Source organism: Anas acuta, chromosome 18 (assembly GCF_963932015.1).
Source record: "Anas acuta chromosome 18, bAnaAcu1.1, whole genome shotgun sequence".
Lineage (NCBI taxonomy): Eukaryota > Metazoa > Chordata > Aves > Anseriformes > Anatidae > Anas > Anas acuta.
In genome coordinates, this window is record NC_088996.1 from 7,822,227 (window position 1) to 7,846,385 (window position 24,159).

A 24,159-nucleotide genomic window follows, 5' to 3' on the forward strand; every position below is an offset into this window, starting at 1 on the left:
TCAGAAATGAAACGATTATTGCTAGCAATTGGTATTAGTAGCAATTACTGAAGTACAAGATGACTGACAAGCTCTCAGAGCAAAATAGTATTTAAAGCAAATAGTGTTGTATCACAGGTAAAATATCTGGAACATTTGGTGCCTTAACTCTATACTGTTTTACCTCTGCAGCTATAGGAATGACTAATATCTAAAGCTCTTGCCTCCGTAGTCAAAGATGCCATGACTTCTGTATGCTTTTAGCTTGTTGCATCCCTTAAAATTGATCAGCAGCACAGCATGCAAGTAGAACAAATAATTACTGCCAGAGTAAACAAAACTGCAATTGTAATTAATTTGCCATAAAGTATGATCAAAAAGGCATTAACACAGCCATCTTAAAGCAGTTAGTTTTATGTTAAATCAATAAAAGGAAAAAAAGAATCACAGTTCTACAGTGTGTCCAGTAATGCATGTTGCATGTGATGTATTGTTTCTTCTTTCTTCAAGCAAGCTACCACTACAGCTGTCTGCAATCATAGCAACAAAAGCAGCAACCATATCCACAGCTATGGGACATCTGCAAGATCATTTGAAAGCTCCCAGCCTGAGCAAGTTATGCTTAAAAAAAGATTACTAAATGAATAAGATTTTTTTTTTTTTTTTTTTTTTTTTTTTTTTTTTACTGATGCCTACATTTCAGCTAAAAGAGATCCTGCAACTTTAACATATTTGTGTTAATGCCTTTCAAAACAGTAGAATGGTGATATTTCAAAATACCCATTTTTTACAATTGGGCAAAAAATACTAACACTGGATCCCACAGAAACCCACAAAGATGTTAGAAAGTCAGAATACGGAATTTCACACAGCCTCAGAATTCCAAAAATAATGTAAGTGATGGGCAAAAGTAAACAACCATCTAGAAACCATTAACCTCCCTGGACAGTCCACTAGGTTCATGTAATTGGAACACTCCTGTCTAATACCTGGCAGCAGAAAAAACCTGACATTTTCATTCCTGGGTCTGTCATAGCCAGCTACAGAAGAGTGGTTTTTTGTTTTGTTTTTGTTTGTTTGTTTTTAATTGATGCTGTTTTGTGGTTGTTTTTGTTTGTTTGTTTAATTGTTTTTAAAGAGTTTTTAAAAGTTTTTAAAAATTGTTTCCATTCCAAACAGCATCCTTTTGCAAAAATAGCTGAAGCTAAAATCTGGTCCTTAACCAGACATCAATTTCTCATTGGACTTGAACTTCCATACTTTTTAGTCTATACTATTCTATAGTATACTTGTTATTCTATACCTTTCAAAATCAATCTGGATATGAGTCCTTTTTGAGGGAGATATTGTCTTTTTGTGTTTATATATATGTGTGTGTGTGTTTGAAACCATGCATATATCCACTTCAAAGGCATATGACAAGAATATCCACAGTCCAAGTATACACATGCTTTGCTGCAGCTGACACAAGGTGCTATGACAATATGCTACATGCAACATTACTTTTTCTGTGTAGTGACAATCACAAGCTCAAAGTGTACAGGATTCCCTCTTTTGTCCTGCTGTTTCTGAGGATCATTAGTCAGCAGTCCGCAGGACAGCTGACTGAGCTTACTGCTCCCTATCAACAAGAGAAAGAAGGGAAATCTTTCGAAACCCCCTGAATACCACTTTAACAGTGGGATACTACATGGAGGAAAAAAAAAAAGCTGAAAATCTGAAGTGTCTAAGCATAAGCAAAATTAAATAAGCAAAAGCACATAAATTGCATTTTCAGTGCTGTCCTGAACAGGGATGCTTCTTCGGAGTCAAAATCTCCAATAGCAGTTTTTGGACTGCATCAACCCGCTCATGGAACTCTCTCATGAGGAACTGCCCAGCTATTTTCACTAGAAAAAGCTAAAATTTGTTTACTAGAACTAGTCGATTCTTAAACACTCTCTAGCAATTTCTCATTGTGTGTCAATACTCCCCCTTCTCTCCTTTGCTTTCTCCTTTCAGCATGGAGGAAAGTAAAACTTTTGTGCTTGCTTTTTGCTTAGCACTTCTCTATTGCTACCCAAGTACAGCTTAGTGGAATACTGGAATACAAGACGTTTTCTTGCCGAAGCAAGAACTTTAAAAGATATTTTGTTTATATCAAGTAAGCATTATCATTAATCTTCCTGTCATATAGATTTAAGTTCATTGTTAAAGTGTTCAAAAGCCAGAAGAGAAAAAACAACACTCAGTAAGGTAAGAGAGTTAATAGTAAGTTTACCAAACGATAAAACAAGAAATTAGTTACTAAAAGTGATGGCTGAATGTATCCAAGTCCAAGCCACACCTACGTGCAGTTCTGGAAATGGAAAAGACTCAAAGATTTCGAGAAAACACCCCCCTGTGTTTATGATAAATCACATGTAAGCAGACCTGTTAGCCTGATCTTGTACAGAAACCTGCACATTCATAGCCTTTGATGACTCCAGGAGATGATTCAGATGTCAGCCATTTATTATTTCACTTGCCTATATTTCATGCTTAATTAGTTGAGCAGAAAATGTGGTTTGCTGTACTAAAACTACTTATTTAAACAACCTTTTGTAACAAGTTTTCACTCCATACCTGATCACTCTACAGTTTACCTACCTGTAGCACACACCATGAGCTGATTCCAGAAGCTATTATTTTCACTATTCCAAAAGCTGCATATTATTATTATGAAGATGCGAGTTTAGCTGTACATTACATTTGAAGAAACCATGCAAACTGGCTGATTAACCAGCACATTTACCAATATATTTACCCTTTAATCTCAGCTTTATATACAACAGATACTTTTGGCAGCTAAGCAGCACATTTTACTGGCCATTAATTCCATTTTGCAAACTGGTAGTTTCTTCTGGAGACAGGCAGCATTTCTGGAATGAGGGAGGCTATTTTCAGGTGGAGGGTGATAAACTCGCAGACTGTTCTGTACACTCACAGGGTGGCTGGGAGACATTCATTTTCATTTCGTCAATCAATAGGTGGCAGTATTCACCCAGTTCTTCAAAAGCCTGGTGTCCATGGAGCAGCAGCCACGCACAGGTATTATTATTACTACACTGTCCCTAGCAAACATTGTCCGACACTTAATTGCAGATGGTAGGTCAGCAGCGAGCACATTCTCCCTATACAGAATCTAACATCCCTTTTTTATATATCCTTGCGTTTCCACTCTATGTGAAGAACATGGAGTGAAAAACACTCAGTAGACCAGTGGAGTCCAGAAATGGCTTTTGAAGTTTGGACCCGAGAAACACTCAAACATTTGGAATTTTAAAGCTTCACATGGAGCTTGACTTAACTTCCCAGTCAGTCGATGGCAAAACTCATCATTTTTAGAGACAAAGCTGTATTTTAGGCTGTTAATAGTCCCCCGAGAAGAGCTAGCGCTCCTCAGACATCTAACCTGGTTTCCATGCACTGCTGCAGCTGGGATCAGGCCGGCAGATCACCAGCCTGGGAAGAAGGTTCTCTGGCCTCCCTCCCAAAGCAGCATGGGCAGGCCAACTCTGCTCTCTCATTTCAGAAAACTGTGACTAAGAAGGTGGCTAAAGCGTTCCCTGAAACCAAATATTGTGGTTTCTTTTTGTTCCCCCCCTCAGCCAAAAGCATACTGTGGGAAGGGGAAAGCCCTACCCCACCAACAGACCAGTAAATCTTGCTGTATCTTGCTCTGCTCCCTCGCTTCTTCTTTCTTGCAAAGTTTCATATATACATAAACTACCGTAGTAAATTCCAGCTCTGGTTTTGGCAATATCTGCCCCTCTGGCTCTGTGTTTACCTATCATCTTTCACACATACTCTTTGGCCAATTTGTTAATTCTCTGTCCTATTCCTTGGTTTCTTGCGTTTCCTCAAGGACATTGATCTGAGTCTTACTGTTTCACTAGTTCCTTTAGCCAGTGTTCTTGATCCAAATCCATAGCAAATAACCTATTATCCACAGAGACACAGAAGTATTCAGTATTTTCATAAAAAAGACGAATATTTCCCAGTTCATCAGTCATAGATGTGATCAAACTCAAGAAATTCTGAAATTGTGAGTGAAGAAAAATAATTGTGTTTGGACTAACTCTAGAAAATTTCCCAATGAAATAATTTTTCCCAAGTGTTTTGAAATATTTGAGACACCCGTGATGTAAGCGACTAAAAGAAACTGAGCTTGGCAGCCCCAGCTCCTCCAGGCTGCCTGCCTTAGCCGTGGTTCTTAGTCTCGAGTCCTCTCAACCCACCTTGGATTGCAGCACGGCTGGGCTCTGCTGCAGGGCTGAAGCTGGCAGAGCCACCAGTGTGAGGTGTGCAGATTCCCAGTTCTACAGGAAGGATTGTGGAGGCCAGGAGGCCTCTGGTTTTGGGGCAACCTACATGACAGCAGTGCCTTGGAGCCGTGGACCCTGGCTGCTTATATTTCAGAGTACCGTTTCAGATGAACTAGCAAGAAACAAGAACTGCTTGGTTAGAATTCTTTTAAGATGGCGTGGCTTTTTGTTGTTGGTGGTTTTTTTTTCTTCCTCTAGTCTTTTCAAATGGAAAATTCCTGAGACATTTTAATCCAGGGCTGCAGAGGAGCAGAATCAGGCCTGAAGCTACAAAACACTACTTAGTCAATTGGGATCATTTGGAGTGTAAGTTAAGGTAAACAAAGATACATTAGCATAAAAAGTTTATCAGATCCTTAAAGATATTACTGTTTGAAAGTAGGAATCTAAGAGCAGCTGTTGTTGCCCTGCATGATCCACACACAGCAGAGCTGCCCACTAGCAGGGCTTGGAGGAGATGCTGCCCGCTGGGAGAACCAGCACAGGCCAAAGCGCCCTTTGCTAATGGCTCCTGCAATTGCTCTCTGTATTAGGAAAACCTGAACTTGCACAAACACATCCATCTTCAGAAAGCTTATAAAAGTACATGCGGGCCATTAGACCTAGCTGCAGATACTGCTGCTCCTCAGAAATAAATTACCCAGCTGAATATTGTGGAAATAATGAAGTTGTCAGCAACAACAGCGCAACTGTGATGTTTCGTCAGCCTCATGTTGATTATGCTATCTAGTCAGACACTCCATATAGAGATAATTTATGCCATGTATTGTTTGGCCATGACTACTCCCAGCTGCACTGCATTTAATCCAAGTTATAGCAGAACATTTTACAAACAGAAATTAACAAGCTTTTCATAGCTGGCAATTTCTAGATTAGGAATGAATAAAGAAAAAGTAGGATTTACCAAAATTGAGCATAGAACAAAGCTGCACAGAGGCAGACACATGATTCCAGAAAAGTTTTTGTTTGTTTGTTTTAACTATAAAGTTTCATACTCCAAAGAACAGAATAATTTTAGGCATTGACATAGTCACTAGAAATACCAAGACATACCTAAAATATATATAGACAGGTTTCTTTGTATCTTTTGTATGATTACAATAATTAACAATCTAATTACTAATGTAAAGATTATTCTGAAGATAAACCTTCTTCAAAGCTATTTGCATTGGAGCACTTATTATAAAACTAAACACTATGCATTTGACACACAGTGACCCTAAAGAAGTTCCATTGTTTTTCATGCTGAGCAAAGAAACAACTATGATAACAGAAGAACTATTTCTTACTATTCTGTGAACCCCAAACATTGTTTATTGCACTAAATGGATGAAGAGCAGCTTGTGTGTCCTGATAAAAGCACAGATCTGTTTAGGGGCAATGATCTCTAACAAATATTTTATAGTGATAAAATCAGGCATTTCAAAACAACGATAAAGTACCATTTCAGAAAAGCTTTGACACTGAGGACAAGTAGAAGGAGCAGGGGGGTTATTTTCAAAGCCTAACATTTACCTGGGGAGAATAATCTTTCTGGATCCTGATAGAGACAGACTATTCCAGATAACAATTCAACCCAAAAGCCTATTTCTCTGCATTACTGGAGAAAGAACCACAAGGAGATCTGTCTCACTAGACCAGCTTTTATGAATAGCCCCATGGGCCATCTGTAATAGAGAAACATTACACTTGCTGGCTATGAGAGTTTTGCACAGGCTGGAATTCATACTGCAATCATTTGGTCTGATGTGACTGTTCATTTACATTTCAGTTAGAATGAAAATAACTCCAAGGAGTTCCAAACCAGTGTCTCACAGGAGCAATACAAAAACCTAAACAGAATAGAAATGATTGCTGTGAAGTAATTCCAGGCTTCCCAGTACAATTCTATTTCACATTGAGTTGAAAAGCACATTTAAAACATTCATTTTTGCTGAACATTTATGCTAGCTTTCAAATCATGAAGATTTGAGTTTTACTACAGAGGTAATTTACATGCACATAAAAGAGTATTTGTTAAACACTTCTTAGAATTTACAGAGACAAGGACATATGATTATGTTTACTTTACACGGGGTACGAGGCAGAGCAAAATCTGTGCAAAGCTCAAAATACATGACTGTTCTTTCCTCAAATCCAACAGCTCAATAAAAGTAAAATAAAAATGCAGGAAATGCATCCAAATCTTTCCTGTATAGAATTCAGGAGATCTGTAACATTATGCCAAAAATCATTACTTTTTTATTGCAGTGGTGGCTTTTAAAATATGTAGCAGTTGGAATAGCAGTTCATGAAAATATCCTCTCATCACTTTCCTTAAGACCTAAAGCTGATGAATCTGTTTCCTTTCAATTATTTATGTCAACCTCTCAGTAAGCAATAAACATTATTACTAGTCCTCACTTTGCTGCCACTTGAATCAAATCTCTACCATCTCAAACCAGAACAGAAGAGAAAGTGGTCATTGCTCTCTAACAACCACATACTACTTGGAAGGATTTGCTTCGCAACTTCTCTTTCATTCCTCAGTCTTCCCCATGTCCTGACTAATGCAGCCTTCAGCACCAAACATTAAAAATGATTCTGAAATAAATTCCTACTTTTCACCTTTCATGACAGGTTGCAGCAAGTCATTACTCTGTTTTCTAGAAGGTCAAACAGAATCTGATTCAGAGCATAAGACTCTTGGTTTTATTTCCAGTCATCCTTAAATGAGAAAGAACAGTGCTGGCTAATCTTGGGGCAGAAGGTGCTTACAACACAACAGTGCTCTGGGTGGCACGGCCTGCTCTGTCCCACTCTGAGCTGGTTCAGTCCCCTGCTGAGCCACGTTTCAAAGTACCTTTGTTCTTCAACTTGTACTGAAACATATTAAGCCTAGAGTGCAGAGACATTGGGTGGGAAAGCGTTCATGATACCAAGCTCACTTACCCTACAAGCTTACTGCACCAATAACATTTTGTTAGTTACATGTTCACTTCCATTTCAGGTACACAGAGCAAGTAGAAAAGAACATTAGAAACTGACTTCAGAAAGTATAGAAAAACTAACAAGCTGCTATAAATTACTACTTTTTTTTTTTTTTTTTTTTTAAATAAATATAAATGAAGTACTTAGAAAGTGCTTGTACATCACCATCCAGATATTAAGTTAGCTGGAGTTGTCACAGAAGACAGATGGGGAGAATAATTTGCTGTTGTGTTAAAGGATTGAACATTGATTTCAAAACAAGGACTTGTGGTCCAATGAAACAACATTCTCTGCAGCTAGAAGTGCTAATCTGACTTCAGCTGAATTGAGTTAATAAATATTTGCAAAAGCAGGCAGCTTAGCTGGCTTAATTATGAAAACACTTGCTTTTCACCTTTAGGAATTCATTTCCTCCAGGGTCAGAGTTTGGTGGTCTTACAGCTATCACACAAACTTCTATACAATTTGGAATGATTAATGACCTCTGTTCAGAAAAATTATGAGGTGCTATAAGGAAAAATTAAGTGAATGCACACAATGTGAAAACTCTCATTGAGTACATTTTCTCTGCATTATTTTATTTTTATAAAACCAGGAACATGTTCTGTGAATGTGCACTTCATGGATAACAAACTTACAAACCTGCACAGAGGTAATATCTTACATGGCAACGTAGTCAGTCTCTCCTATGGGCAGATCCCTGAGTTCTGCTGAAATATTAGATGCCAGACAAGAGAATTCTGCAGCAGTTCACACAATGCAGATCTTTTGAATGATTACAGCTGAGAATATAATTTGTCTCTCTGAAGATATTGTTCTGGGCCAACACTGGGCTTCTGTTCACACTTCAAGACAGGCACTGGTGCAACAGACTCCACACAACAGCCCGTGCTGCTGCTCAGCCAGCAACAGAGTTACAGATTTGAAAAGAGAAATTTTCTTTGTGATTAGTTTGTCTTGTACTAAAACAATTTGAGGAATATTGGCAAATATACCTGTCCTGTGCAGAAAGAGCTTATTTTTTCCCCTTTTAGTGGTATGCTATTTATCTCCTAAAAGATGACCACAGTCACTTGTTATGATACTATTAACCAAAACCAACTCTATGTTGATGGCCATCTGTTAATTTAAGAGTTGGTAGCAACAGCTTTTTAGGTAGAATAACTGTTTCACTAAGAGAAGAAAGAAAGTCATGAAGTTTGATGAAGAAGTTGAAGGTGCAAGAAATCGTATAGTTATATTGCATTAATACCAGAAAATTTGGTCATTTTTCCAGCTTTATCTGAGTTTCTTTTTTTCCAATTTATCTATATACAGTTGAATGATTTTAGTATGCAGCATCCTGTCCAGTAGGCTTTTGGGAACAGTAAGGAAAATAATACAACTGGTTACTTCTAGCTGGTATAATTTATACAGCCCTCATGAAAAATGAGTCCAGGCTTTAAAGTGAAATGAATCTTCTCTATGTGCAGTTCCACAGCTCCAAGCAACATGCTCTTTGTTCCATGATAGGGGCTCATATTTGCTAATAAATATCAAGCACCCCTCTACGTCAACGCCTTTTGAGATATCTGTTAAAGATCTGAGTGGTTTGGAAACTACCTTAGCTCTGTAATGTTAGGTTTGGATAGTGGGAATATTTCATTAGGGTACAGATATGAAACATCACTGCACATGAGATGTATCTACTCTTTTCAACTTTAAATTCAGCTATTAAAACAGCTAATCACAACAGAAACACTGCTCCTATCAAACTTCGGCAGTACCGAGCTACTGCTGTTCAGTGTTGTCAATCAGTTGTCAAAACGTAGAAGAAAGCTGCTCCTAAGTTCAGATAATATTTCCAATTATGTGCATGGTGCCTATTTAGATGACAGTGTAAGAATTAAATGCCACTCACATACCAGAAATAGATTTGAAACGTGAAGTTAAATATAAATGAGAGTTCACAAATACGCAACAAAATTAAATAGTTAGGACTGCAGTGGTAAGTTTTGAATTTGCAGTAAAAATTGCCTGAAAGATACTGTTTTGTGAATACAAGCTACAGAGCAGAGAGTCAATTCCTTTAACTTTCTTTGTTCTGCCAATCCTGAGAAGCATCCAAACTGCATTTCCAAGCAAATAATAAAATAATAATAAATGACTTCTCATAGATAAGTAATGAACTTTCTTCAAAAAGCAATGCAGAAAATAATTGATCTTTAGATCCATACATTCTGTTCTGTTCAGGAGAGGAATTTACCATAATGAAAATTACTGTATCAACACCATCAATACTTGTCTACCCAAAAGAGCTAAAATGAGGGGGGAAAAGTGAAATACGCACCATGAGCTACAGAGCAACTGTATTTCCCCAAGTACAACTACCACATAAATAATTTTCTGTAAATATCACTTGAGAAAACTGCAAATAAATTCCAAATAAAAAGAAAGTTAAAATTCACCCAAGTGTTTACTTCAAATTATATCACCAACTAATTATCAACTACTGTTTTTCAATATGGAATAATTGATACAACTGAAGAGCATACACAGATGGGTGAGAAAATTAAACTTACGAGTGAAATATGAAAGTCAGTGAAGTCAGAGTAATTAGAAAGGAATTTTATTTCATCAGATCCATATAAAAAACATGAACTCATTTTCACCTCTGGCTCTAAGATCACAAAACAGCCTACTACCATATAAGTTGACATATTTCAAATAAGATGAGATTTTACAGTTATTAATAAGGAACAAACGGAAACAAAAAACTTTTCTTTAGAATTAACAGGTCATGATTGAGAAGGTCAAAAATTGGCATTTGCATTATCTGTGCGGTTTTGGAAAAAAATAAATGCTGTATTAAGATTAAACGATGCAAAAAAATAATCTTCCAGAAACCTCAGTTAAGGGCAAATGAAGACCATTTATGAATCAGAAATCATGATCCAAAGCTACTGACCACCATTAACTGCAATAGCATTTGAGCCAATCAACTGTTTCAAGAGTTTTAATTGGTTTAATTATTTTGCTGGACCACACATAAGACATGTGGAAACATTTTTACCTATAGATGGAACATTTTGCAACTTGTTCCTATTCACAGCTCGTCTATGTTCTTTTATTGGCATATCTTTCACAAAATTCAGACACCAAAGCTAAAAGCTTCTTTAACTTCCATTGATATCATCTTAGCAACAATAAGCAGCTGTCAGGGAATCAAAATGTACAGCATCCACCTAATACTGCTTCAGAAAGGCACTTATTTTAACTATTGAAGCACATTTGGTTTTAAAATTGCAGATGTTAAGAAATCAAGGAGGAAACTTACATTGTATTATTCCAAGATCCAGACCAAGGTGGAAAGACAAGATAATAAAATAATTCAGCACCAAAGGACAATAATTCAATAGAGAAAGGATAGATTAGAGCAAGACTAAAATATGTGAATGTCATTTCAGTGATGGAAAAATCCCATGCCTTTCAGGTTGCTATACTTTTAGATAACTCTTACTAGTTCAAATGGATACAATTTCTGTTAGTAGAAGAAATCTATCCAGTTTCACTTTTGCAAGTCCCAGTAGATGTATGTCTGAATCATCCAATATGAAAACCTTAAAAGAAGTGGTCCAGGATGCATCAACATATCTTTATAGAATGGGTTTGTGACAGTGTCTGGGAAAGGAGAAAGATACATGGAACTTCTAATAACTTGTGAGCATACTTCCTCGATTACAATAGCATTTTGTAAACAGCTGAAAAAAATAGGACACACTCCCCATTGTCATATTCTCTTACAAAAGAAATAGCAATTTGCTTTTGCTAAAGCCAAACAAGGTACAATTATGCAGACTTTATGTAACAAAGAAAGCAAAACTAACATATTGTATCTTGAAAGTATCAACAAACAACATAGGATCTCCACAATACGTACATGTAAAGTATTTTTTCTTTTTGGAAATCCTCCAAAGTCTCAGGCATTTGGCTGAAGCATTACCCGCAAAAAGATAAATCATACCCTTTTACTGAAAAGACAGACAAATTTTTCAGTAGCTTTTGAGTAATGAAAGAATATTGCAAATTGAGAAATCTGTTCAACCTGCAGTTTTACATTGCAATTCAGCAACTGTCGATATGAGCCTAAAGTTGAGCCTACAGTTATTGCCTGTCTAGTTGTAAGGTAATAGCAGACTCATCTTTTTTAAAAACTGCATCAGGCTTTCTAAGGGAAATATTCAGATAATTGTTAGATTGTTACATTCTTAGAATATCAGGATCTTTGTTGTCTCTTGGCTTTGATGGTCACCTTCACTGCAACAAGCCTGGAAAATACAGATCTTCAGAGCATGGAGATAAATGGTTCTGCCAGCTCTTCCTTTTATTTATGCTTTGTATTGAAAGATCAGAAGAATGGTGCATTCAGTAAGCATTCTCAGAATTCTCAATTCATGCAAGCAATTATTCAGAAAACAAAGCTGACTCTTACCCAGAAAAATGTTCTTCTGTCAATTTGCAACAAGCTAGTTAAAGCAAAGCAATTTAATAAAAACATAATATACATAGAAAAATTTATTGCAATGATGAAATTGCTTTCTTGCATTTGGAATTACATGACAGCATTCTTAAAAAAAAAAAAGGAAAAAGAAAAAAAGAAAAGAAAACATGAAGTCTTTCACACTAACACTCTACAATATAAAGTAATAATTCAGAGGACTAGCAAAATAGTACTGTGGAATGACAGCTCTGATGAACATGCAAAGTGTTGGTTAATATCTTATCTTGTTAACTTTGCTGCTTCAGGAACGAACTCTTCCTGATCACCATCTAGATGAAAACATCCATTTTTATCGACTTAATTATGTTAAGTCATAAACTTAAACCACAACATTAATTTTATAAGTGGTGGAACATTACTCTCACAACAGAAAAGACAAACTACCCTCTTACATCTACTCTTCAGCCTCTAAATGAAAAGGGAAAAGATTGATCAGATGAACATAAGAGCCACATTCATGATAAAATATACAAAATTATCAGCAGAAAGATGTTACATATTTATGGTGTCCTCAAGTAACCTTCTGTAAATCTGTGTAGTATATTGTTACTTCTAAGATTAGGCGACTGAACATATTTTTGCTCCAATTTATATAACAGGTATTCATGCAATTCCATACAAGTTTGCTAGATTTTTAGTATTTGATTTTAATTATTAGCAGTCACTCCTTTAAGCTTCTGAAGCAGCTGAAATTGTGTCCATTCTAAGAAATAAAGCAAGAAGAAGGAATCTTGCTTCAAACTATATTTTATGCTTTTATGTCCTTAGGGCTTGTTTAAGTTAAGATTCTTACAGGGGAACCTAAAACTTCTATAAATTATTGTGAAATTTAGATAGACAAATGTCACTTTCCCTTTTGTCATTCTGGAGTTAGAAGGCAGGAATATGAAAAGGGAAAAAGGCAGTAGAAAGGATTTCTCAGAAGGGTTTCCTATTTGTGAAGCACGTGGGGATTTATCTCAGGAGGTAGAAAAAACTAGGCAGATGAGTCAGGCCTTTCACAGATTGCAAGATGAGTGGCAAAGGCTCTCACAAAATGCATTTGCTGCTTCTTAACATAGATACATATTTCTTTAAGTGGCCTCAAGTGTGTGATAGCAAGCCACAGGTCCACAAGTAGGCATAATACCAAAAAAAAAAAAAAAAAAAAAAAAAAAAAAAAAAAAAAAAAAAAAAGGAAGGGATTTGCACATGTTGAGGCTAACCAATTTGAAAGGCTAAGTTTTATTAAAGACTTACACAGCCATTAAACCTCATGTGACTTCACCACAGCCACTTTCCTAGAGTCAGCAGGAAGAAACTGTTCTTTGAGTTCCCTGGTGAATGAGACTTGATAGACTTTTTAAAAATTATTACTCTTGTTTTGCCCACACACTTGCAACTTCACCCATAATAATCCCCCTCATGCAAACTACTGCAAGGTAAATTAAAACCACGTTTTCAGTATGCATACACAAACCCAGCAATCTGCCTCATAGAGCAACCATCTTCGTGCATCATAAAGGCACGGACTGCTTTGTGACAGTCCCATGGTGTTCTACCATTTAATATGGGCCTTTTTAACATGCTGTCAAAATTTCTGTGTCATGCAGCACATGGCATTGATTAACATCATTATGCCCCAAAGCCACTCCTCAGCATCAGAATTGATATTCCTGATAAACAGGTGAAAGTGTTGCGCAGAATGCAGTGATTTCCAAGCACATATATGACACCACGACTGAAAGCACTGTCATACTGGCTATCTCCTAGAGCCAGATGAATTTACAGAAGTCGTCTTTCCACTGCATTTAACACTAACATATGTGCCAATTCATTCAGGCCTCAAGAAGGTAGTTACTTCATTCAGCACCAGAGCTACAAATTGATTAATAACGATTTGTTTTTAAAGTTGTTGAGGAACACCGATTTACAACTTACATGAGCAGTAACTCAAAGTTCTTCTCTGAGACCACAAGCAATTGTTTAAAGACAAGTGGAGCAGTTCTGACAGATTGGTTTGACTCTATAGTGCTATAATTAGATCACTAACTTGGTAAGAGAAGTTCATTTCATCTTCTCAATGCAAACCTGCTGCTCAAGAGTTTTTTAATTACTCTTTGTTCTGCTTCTTTCAGAGAAGAAGTGTAAATATGGATTGGAAGATCACAAATTCAGTGTGCAATGATCAAAACTCAGGTCATTTTCATATTCTTCTTTAGTCAGAAATTCTACCCTAAGCCTGAGAAAATTACCAGTGTTGATACTCTATTTTGAGAAAAAGGCTTCAACTTTTATGAAGATCTTTCCAGGAGAAAATGTATATTAAGAATCTCTGCTTAGCTGTTATTTAGGGTGGCTGTGAATGCACCATATTGACCACCCTATGCCAGCTGAAAGACAATCTTGGATGAGAAACAGTAGCTTAGAATATCCTGCAGCAGACAGAGAAGTCTAAAATAGAGAAAAACGCTACTGAAATCTTTATGCTTTTAAGATACGAGTAACAAAGACTTACATATCCTAAATAATGATCAACAAGCATAAAAATTTCATCTCTCTTCTTGGGAATCCTAAGGAAGATGAATAAACCCTGAAGGCTGTTGCAGGAACTCTTGCCATACCATATGAGAAAGCTTTCTTTTATCCCGGTAACAGACAAACAAGCTGCATTCATTTAGAAAATTTTCCAGTATATCCACAGTTACCTGCAATTTTTTAAGCCATTCAGTTGTTTAATTACCAGGTTTAACATGAAAAACTGTCATTTAGAAAAATAAATTAAAATCAGTTAAATTTGTCAGTTTCCTTGTTCGTTGTTCCACAATAGTCCTAACTTATGAGTGGTTATTCCCTCCTCTCTTCAGATCATTCTTTAAGCCCTCTCATCAGGATTTCAAAGTTAGATGATCAAATGTGCAGAGAGGCACCTAATTTCTCACTGGCACTTCTTAAAGCTCCTGACTAGGTCCACAGTGAACACTTTTCTTTCTATCCCCCTGCCCCCGTCCTTTTTCTGGCCTTTGATCTTTAGAAAGCACAAATGCCATTACAGTGAATAAAGTCATAGCCCACAGAGTCAATCCCCTGCTATTTACTTCTTCTCCCTGCCCCCCCATCCCAGCCAAGACTCCAGCACGACCAAGCTAGTTAAGTTGGGCTAAGATACAGCAGCAGGTATCATCAGCACTGTGACAAATGAGAATCTGTGTCAGGGGAGACTGTTTAAACAAACAGTTGGATGCTTGGGAACGCAGACAGAAGACCTAAGATCTTGCTCTTTTTTCTTTTTCTTTCTCCCTCCGTCTTCAAAACAGAAGATTAAGTTTGCTGTGAACATGAGCTGATGAAAAGAATTCAAATAGCGCTTTGAATAGTGCCACTGGGAGTGTCACAGGAGAATTACAAATTGCTGCTGGAGACACCAGTCTCCCTTTACAGAAAGTTAACATAAAAGTACACATATCTTCTTTCTATAAGGTACTAACTTGTAAATTAACCTTTAATGGAGTATAAATGATGTCCTGAAAGAACTGCTTATGCAGCTATATTTATGATCTAGAAAATTGCAAATATTTACAAGATTATAGGTGTTAATGGTCTGTCAAAAATGTTTGTATATTGTACATACATTAAACCTCATTTTAAGACCACCCTGCTATAAAGACCACCCCATTTCTTGTCCCATATAGAATTTCACTTTGATTCCATATATTCCATCCCTTATAACGAGGCTAGGCCCCAGCACACAACCAAAGCACTCTAGACAAGGAACTCCTCCATGGGATCCACTTATTTCAGTCTCAGCTCCAGATGCTCTGCACAGCTCGTGGCTAAACATTATCACTGCTGTTTGCTTTTGGTAAGAGCTGGAGAACATCCTAAGTTGCTCCTATCCTTGTGACACACTCCAAAGGCCCAGCACTGCTGGAGGAAGCACTCTGATGAAGGCTTAGGAGAATCAAAGAGCACTTTGCTGTGTGTGCTACAAGCCATGTCACCACCCTACAACATCACTGCCTTAGTTTCCCCAGCCTGATCCAAGCCAGCCACGCTTTTTAACGAATCTTCTTTAGTATCACAGTATCCTCATCTGTATTTACTGTTCAAACATAAGTCATCAATAAAAAAAACAGATAAACCAAATCCCACTGCCTGGCCTCTCTTAAGACCTCTGCTTCCAAGGGCTACTGCTGCTGTCTACACAGCAGGTGGACCAAGCAAGGCCTTTCATCTAGCTGGTAGAGCAAGCCCCTTTCCCTGACCCAGCACTTCTACAGCAGCCCCCTATTCCCCACAGCTCTCTCCCAGCTAAGCTGCTTGTTGTTCTTTTATCTCACCACCTGGGTGCAGCTAATTAATCACATGTGGGGCTACACACCCAGCTCCTTAATACAATATTCTCTCCCAGTGGCTCAATAAAATTCAATTTTTGCATTTTCTACATTCAGGTCTTAGGTCTGAGCTTTCTTTTTCCAGCAAGTTCACTATTTAAACTGTAATTTACCTAACAACCATTTTAATTGAGGTGAAATAAAAAGAAATTTTAACCTTTTGACTTAACAGTAAAATCTGTGTTTGTTTCTTATTTAATTTTCTTTAGTAAACAATTATTAATATATCATCTCCAAATACAACTTTATTATAGTGTTAATAATTTCAGTAAAAGGTATTTAAAGTATTTGTTTGCTATTCAAAGTGAGAGACAAAATTGTCCTCTAATCTATAACAGTTTCTGTTCTTGGCAACTGAGTACCTTTCTGTAACAGAAATCTGATAAGAGAGCCAGATTTCTGAACTTAAATTTCTCTTTCTGCAAACATTTTCAAATAAAACAGCTGGAATTTGTCAACTGTGATAGTGAGACTTCAGAAAGATTAAAGTTTGAATTTTGAAAAAGGAAAAACTTTTTTTTTTTTTTTTTGAAATGTGTTTAACTGAAACCAGTTTCTTCCCCCCAAAAATATATTTTCATGTACATGCTTAAGAAACATCAGTATATTCAGGCATAAATATAGCTAGGAAAAATGAATATTTTAGGAATAAATACTTGGGGGTCTGCCCAGGTTTTATTGCAACAGATTATTTTGTTATGTAATTTATCATTTGTTGCATGTTTCCTTGCTCAATGACTGAAAAAAGTTCTCCTTTAGGGTAAAAAATGTCAAAGGGAAACTTGAAAAAGCACTGCCCCCACTGACCTCATGCACATTTTTATTGATATCAAATTGCTCATATCTTTTTGCCTTGCCATTTTCATTTTTATACTTGCTAGATTAGATCTTCAGCTGAGGTAAAATGGCATAGATCTAATGATTTCAATGAAGCTACGTGAGCTGAAGATCTGGCATTAATTATTGGGGATTTTCTTATATCCAGTGAGATAGTGTAAAAGCATTTTCTCTTAACTTTGAAACAGAACTATCCGTAAGGTAACTATTGAGATATGTATTAAGTGATCTGCTATTAGGAAAACATTAACTTCTTAGACCTTACATAGATCTTCAAATTATCTAATTATTTTTATGCCATAATCCTTATCAAGAAAATAATAAGGATTCTTTGGTAGATCAATGAGACCATGTATTGCACAAAAACACTGTATGGGTCATCCAGCTTCTAACATATATCTCTCATGTAAAGCAAAAGCTGTATGAAGTCAGCATTTATAATTCTGATTATAGAACAAGCAAACTCTCCACACAATCACGAGGCTGCGTACCTGAACTGCAAGTCCTCTAATATTAGCATTCAAGGTCAAAGACAAAACTCCAAGATCTGCTTGACTGGATATCTGAGCTCTTCATTTTCTCTGATTATCAGAGCACTGTGCTATAAAATTCTAAGAATATAGTTAGATTTCTTGCTGCCAATAGTCATACTGGAAGAGTGTTTTCCAACTGATAGATGGAAACATCTTGATTTACCATATGTATTTATTTGTGACTTATTTATATTGTTATGATTTTGTTCCAGAATTTTTATTTAGAAGCTCCAACTTTGGTGTCTTCCCTCCTGATACTTATCCAAGGAGCGATCGTGGACTTTAAATCAGTTTTTAGATGATTTCAACAGTATTTAAATATCTTTGTGGATTTGAGCCTTCATGTTCCTGCATTTAAGATTTTCCCTGTGTAAAAGAAGAATAAACAATACTTCTTTTGCTCTCTGTGTCCATGTTCAGACAGTAAATTCTTTAAGGCAAGAATTCTGTTAATAAATGTTGGTTTAGTGCCTACTACAATGGGTATCTGCTCACAGTGGGGTACTACTATACTACTACTACTACTAAAAAAAAAAGTAAATATTACTGACAGTAAAAATACAGCTCATCGACTAAAGGTGCATGAAAAGAATTTTGTCCTGTAGGACATCAAAGTTCTTAAAAATTCATATGTCAAGTATTGCCATCTGAACTAAATTAGTTTTGTAGAACTAAGATTTCATGGCAAATAAAAATAGTATATCATCTTAATAAAAGCATCATGTGCAAAGGGAAAATAAAAGCAAGAAAGATATAATTTTATAGTACTTCCACAGTTCTTCTTACTCTGAACTGAAATTCAAAACTACCAAAAGAAGCAGCCATCAGCAGCCACATAATCAATCTGCTGCAAAGCTGGTGCTGGTCTCCAACTCATTTGATACAAAGGACAGTGGAAACAATAGGAAAGTTTGCAGGAGTGTTGTAAATAACTTTAATGCTTTGAATTGCAAAGGGTAAGCAGCCTACCAAAAGTATTTATCAAAGTCAGATTGGAGGAAAGAAACATCACCAAACAGAATAGTGCAAGCCAGATGCTTGGAGATTAAATGGGGTCAAAAATGCAACCCTAATTTTCATAACATCCTCATAAAAATTCACAGGAAACTGCTTTCTGAACCTGTTATAGAAGATATTTTTTGAAAGCTAAAGTGGAGCTGCAGGGTGAGATTCTACCAAATAAGATCTGAATTACAGAGGAAGAGGAAAACAACCTGTTCATTAAATAAAACTAACAACATGAAAACCAATACAGAACAATGGCTAAAAGTAGCTGACAGTTATGTCTAGACTTGTGAGACCAGATTTACATCTTTCAATTTACACTTGCATTGAAGGTTCAGATCAGAGTCAGATCTTTAACCCCTTCAATGAAGGAACTGGAATTATTGCATACAAGGGAACCAACATACTTGACTTTTGTGAACTCTTCAGACTTGCCCCTAAAAAAGGCTTTTCTAATATTTGCAGCTCCTTTCAACTCTATGTCACTCCCTCTTTATTACTGCACACCATCTGCTGAGCAAACTGAAATCACATAATTGAAAATCAACATTATAGGGATTAAAATGAATGTTATTTTTAGAAGTTACTTAGAAGCATAAAAAAATGCTTAGCTGTATTGATGATTTTAATCTCTTTCGTCTTTGACAGTTCAAATTTCAAAGAAAGTTCTTACAAAAATTTTTAATTTTTAATCTGTTACACAATGGGTTGGGGAAAAAAAAAAGATTTTCCTGTCTAAATTTCAAATTTAAAAATATTAGACCAACATGTTCTTGAAATTCTATGAGACCTTCCAGTTTGGGGTAATTTTTATCTACTTTAGACAACAAGATTCAATTAAAAACCTGTTAACCTGTTATTCATCTCTAAGAATTATTATGGCATTCAGATGAGTTGTTGCATATGTTAACCTAGAATTTTGAAGCAAGTGCAATTGCTTTTTTCTTGTAGAACTAATAATAGAAGATGTCACTATTCTTATTTTCTCAGTGGGACTACTGACTGTGTAAATCAAAATACAGAAAACAAGGTCACTCAAATTTTATCAATGAGAACTACCAATCAGTCAGGCTAGTGGTGCACAACACTCAGTTTCCATGTGAATTTCTAGAGGTAGAAGCATTGGTAGGATGTTGTAGGATATTTAGCCAAGACTGCACTTGCAGTACTGATAACCTGTATTATCATTATATTAATTCATAACTGAGAAAGCAAAGAGGGGTGTAATAGATAAGGAACTGAGGGGAGAATGTGAGTAGGGGATTGGATCAGACTCAGCATATAGATACTGTATTTCTTCCTCACCCTTCAGTAATGAGGTTCTTCAGCTTCTTTTATATGAACACAGATACTAAGGCTAGGCATAATACGCCAGCACTGCTCTTTTTTCTATAGAAAACCCAAGTCTAAAGTCCATTGAATATTGTGGAAGATGTCCCAGGTTTTTTCTATGGAGTACAGACTGTAAAAGAGAGGATTTTATTTTCCAGGACAAAATAAGACGGAGTCTCCTCACATGCAGTGCCAAAATACCAGAAGCCTGAAAAAAGTAAATCAAGGACATATTATTCAGTATCTTTTAAATCTAATGAGTGCTAAAGCACACTAGAAATAAATGGAAACATATTTTTAAAGTCCTTATCACGCTCTTTAGCTGCCATTCAAATACTCATGAAAAAGCCATCTGACATTTTCACTTACCACTACCAGTTCCTGTGCCAGCAGGACTAGGACAATGCCCAAAGCAGTGACAGGCATTTAATTTCCAGGCTTTGATACTGCAAAACAATGCAGCAAAGAGAAAGGAAAACTTAACAAATTGGTTGACAATTTTCTTTTAGACTCTTCCCTTTCATTTCTACCATTCCAATTTACCTCCTGCTGACTTGCAAAAGAAACACAGTATAATTAATTTGCTTTAGTGGACAGTGGAGGAATACGGAATGCAAATATGGGAACCATAGCTCTGGCATATTTTGGCTGACAGTTTAAACTGTAATTATTATCTGCCAACCATTTGCACAAAAGTGTAATTTTTAATGCAAATGAATTCTTGGAAGAGCAGACAATGAAGTTTCAAGCAATGAATATAGGATAACCACATCTGAACATACTGTCTACACTCTTTTTGTAAACATAAATTTGAATAAATTGATATATTGATAGGACGTGCAGTATAAGTAAACCATGCATAGGAGTGGCTACGATGTAATTTTTTTCTATCAACAGTTAAAATATCTCCCATGCTTGTAAAGCTCATCTTTCTGCTTCTAAAGAAACAAATTCTGTATTTCAGAAGAAAAGTCACTTTGTCATAAAAATGCGATTGAAGCACAAGTTGCAAAATGAGATATTCAAAGCTGCTATGACTGTAAAGCATGGCTGTTTAGTGTTTCTGCAGCCTAAGGATGAGTCTATATTTACAGCTGCCATGCACAAGTGTGATCTGTGTATCACACGTACATTGTCTAACACTTCTGTAAGTCATCAGACCTAGCACACATGTGCTGCATAGACTGTTCATGATCACATTGCCCAGTCTGATATGTTTGATTAATGCGCATGCTTGAAGTTACTCTACAACACATACATAAAGGCTGTAGCACGACAAGAACTTTCTCTGAATGCGGAGATGATTTGAAGTGTTTCTACTCTCTCTCACCTCCACCTCTCTCCACAGAGCAACCATTCAGTGCCCTGTGTTCTGCCACACCAACTGTTTGTGATTGCAGCTGTTTCAGCTAAACATAAGACATAGCTTCCCAGGTTCCTATAATAAGTCCAGATTGAAATACTTACACATGTGCTGTGCAACACCTGTGCAGCCAGCTCAACACCTTGAAAACATCATGTCAGACCTACTGTATGGGATACAATTGTTGTGCACATGGGAAACAGAGCAAATCTTCTGCGCGTGCAAGGAAAAAATACAGAGAACTTGTGGAGCAGGTCAGATGCTTCCTGAAAGACTTGACTTACTGAGTGAGTGCAGCAGGAATTGAAAGCACATGTGTAGTGGGGCAGGTCTGTCCAAAACTTCCGGAAAGTGTCAGCTCTATTGCAGGCAGACAGCAACTGTGCAGTGCATGCACTCTAACATTTCTTGAAAGAGCCATCTTACTACATCAAATATTGCAGCACAGGATGTAGTCACTGATGCTCCAGTTGGCTTTCTGTGTTACCAGAAATTCTAGGTAAATGATCTTCGTAGATATGTTCATAGATAAAGTTTTTATTCAGAAAGAAGAAAATCTGGAGATGTGGTATTCCATATTTCTTCTTCAGTAAACTCTGGTGTGAAGAATTACATCCTGACTGAAATCCTTTAGTCACCATAACAACTGTATATTAAAACAGTTGTGCCCAGTCTGACACATAGCCATTATATAAGAAGCTACAAATTCACCTACAGGAACTGAGAGATGTATACACATGTACAACAGGACAATATTTCCTGTAACCGTGGGATGCTTCATCTCCCTTTTCTACACTCACTGCTGCATAAATGAAGTAATCTAACTCCTCCTCCTTTCACTACAGCCTTGCACAGTTGCATTTTATTTAGAACAACAAGTCTGACTTTCTCCTTTTACAAAAACACCTCAGCTTATTGGAAGAGGAAGAGGGTTTCCAGGGAAAAGACTCCTCAGAGATTATGATTTAAGCTTAAAAGATAGTATAAGGAGTTCTTTATTCATCTCAAGACAAAAAGAGGCTGAAAATAGGTTTCCTTTCAGAACTATCCCTAAATCTAAAAGCCTGGCTGCAGAGACCACTAGTCTATCACCCATCCCACATGCTACCCCTCTGTCTGTGAAGCAACTAGAAATGCAACTTTAAATCTACATGTATTACATGTACATGTATACAAGAAACAAAAAGATGAAAAAATTGTTATTGTTATTTGTGCTTAATGTGCTATTTTGATGCTAAAATGCAATGGAATGGTGCTCTCTAGATATGACTAGAAAGCTGACCTAGGCTTGCTTTGTAATTTGCTATACCTGCACATTTAACTTTACTTAAAACTTTGGTGGTGCTTATTGTCATGACCAGGTAGGTGGGCTCAGGTTTCAAGCAGCGGTTGAGCTTAAGAAATAACTAAGCACACAGATGGAGAAGCAGTGTGGAATACTGGATAACACACTGGGTTTTGGAGTGAGGAGACTTCGTTTCTATTCTTGTTATATGACCGTGACCAAGTCGCTTCCTGTTTCTCTGACCCCTTCCACCCTCATCCATCATCTGTCTGCACAGCAAGCTTGCTTTCTTACTTGCCATACCTAATAAAATAGGGCCTCTAGGTGATCCTGTAACACAAATAATATCTGTACAATACTTCTTGCCTGTGTTTATTACATGTTCCCTCTATGCTTGTGATTCTAGAGATGGCAACGTATAGCCTTCAAACCTCCAGAATATGTTATCATCATAATTCCCAGGGGCAGAACTTTCTTACAAATAAGTGAACCATTAATGATGCCAAAGGCTTTTTGTTTCATCTGTACTCTCTAAAACTCCTAGGACACATCACATGCAATGATATTTTCAAGAATCAGTTAATGTATTTTATCTTACTTATCTAAGTGTATGGAAAAGTTGGTTTCTGAAAAAGTATCGGACTACAGCATCTGGCTACTATGTTTTATATTTTTTTAAAACCCACAATTTAATACACTGTAAGCATGATCCTTCTTTATCAGGTAGGCTTTGGTTTTTACAGAAAAGGCCATCAGGACTTACTGGAGAATTTAATTTGCTCAAACAATTCGTTACCTTTCTGAACAATGCAAGAAGGGAACAGAACTTATGCTCAAAGTAAAATGAATAAAGACTGAGCTAAAATTTTTATTACCACCTCCTAACAAATCTGAACAATAAGAAAAGTGGAAAAAAGAGTATGAAAGGGAAATAGAAGTTTTCACCATTATCTGAAGACCAAAAATACAACTTTTATTACACACACCCATAGCTATCAGCTGCCATACAGTCTTTTCTGAGCTACATGCCAGCTCTGATCAAACCGTAGAACAGCACGGATAACAGCTGGCAAATGTAACACACACTCCCTGGTTAAAGTTCATGTCATCGGCAGAGTAAAATGCATAGCGCTAAACCCTAAAATGTGTTTAGCGTTCTGGTCTTAACCCTGGAAAGCATTAAGCTCACAATTTTCCTTAACCCCTCAGAAGTCTAGGCAGTTCCATTGAAAACAATGAGACCACTTAAATACTAAAAATTAAGTGCCAGCTCAGGTAGGCTGCTGGATCGGGACCAACACACTTTGCAGATCCAACCACTAATTCACATCCTTGTTTTCAGCTGCACGCCCTTAGATCACCAAGCTGTACAGCGCCTGCTACAGCTATCTGCAGGTAACTGCAAAAGCACTACTTTTGTAAAGGGTAAATCATGTCGCCACGATAAATTCACGTAACAGGGGTTAGCCCTCAGTTAGTAGTAGCAAGACCAAGTTTGGTTTTTATCTTAAATTTCATAAAAAATGTATATTTATATATATATAACGTATTTATATAACAAATATGCAACTCTAATAAGGTTCTAATATGTTAAAT

General features: G+C 36.7%; 1 protein-coding gene across 2 annotated transcripts in view; it reads right to left on the minus strand.

Moving 5' to 3' along the window:
• Nucleotides 1-24,159, minus strand: part of ANKFN1 (ankyrin repeat and fibronectin type III domain containing 1) — a 136,069-nt gene that overhangs the window by 68,432 nt on the left and 43,478 nt on the right. The gene's annotated exons all lie outside the window — the stretch shown is intronic.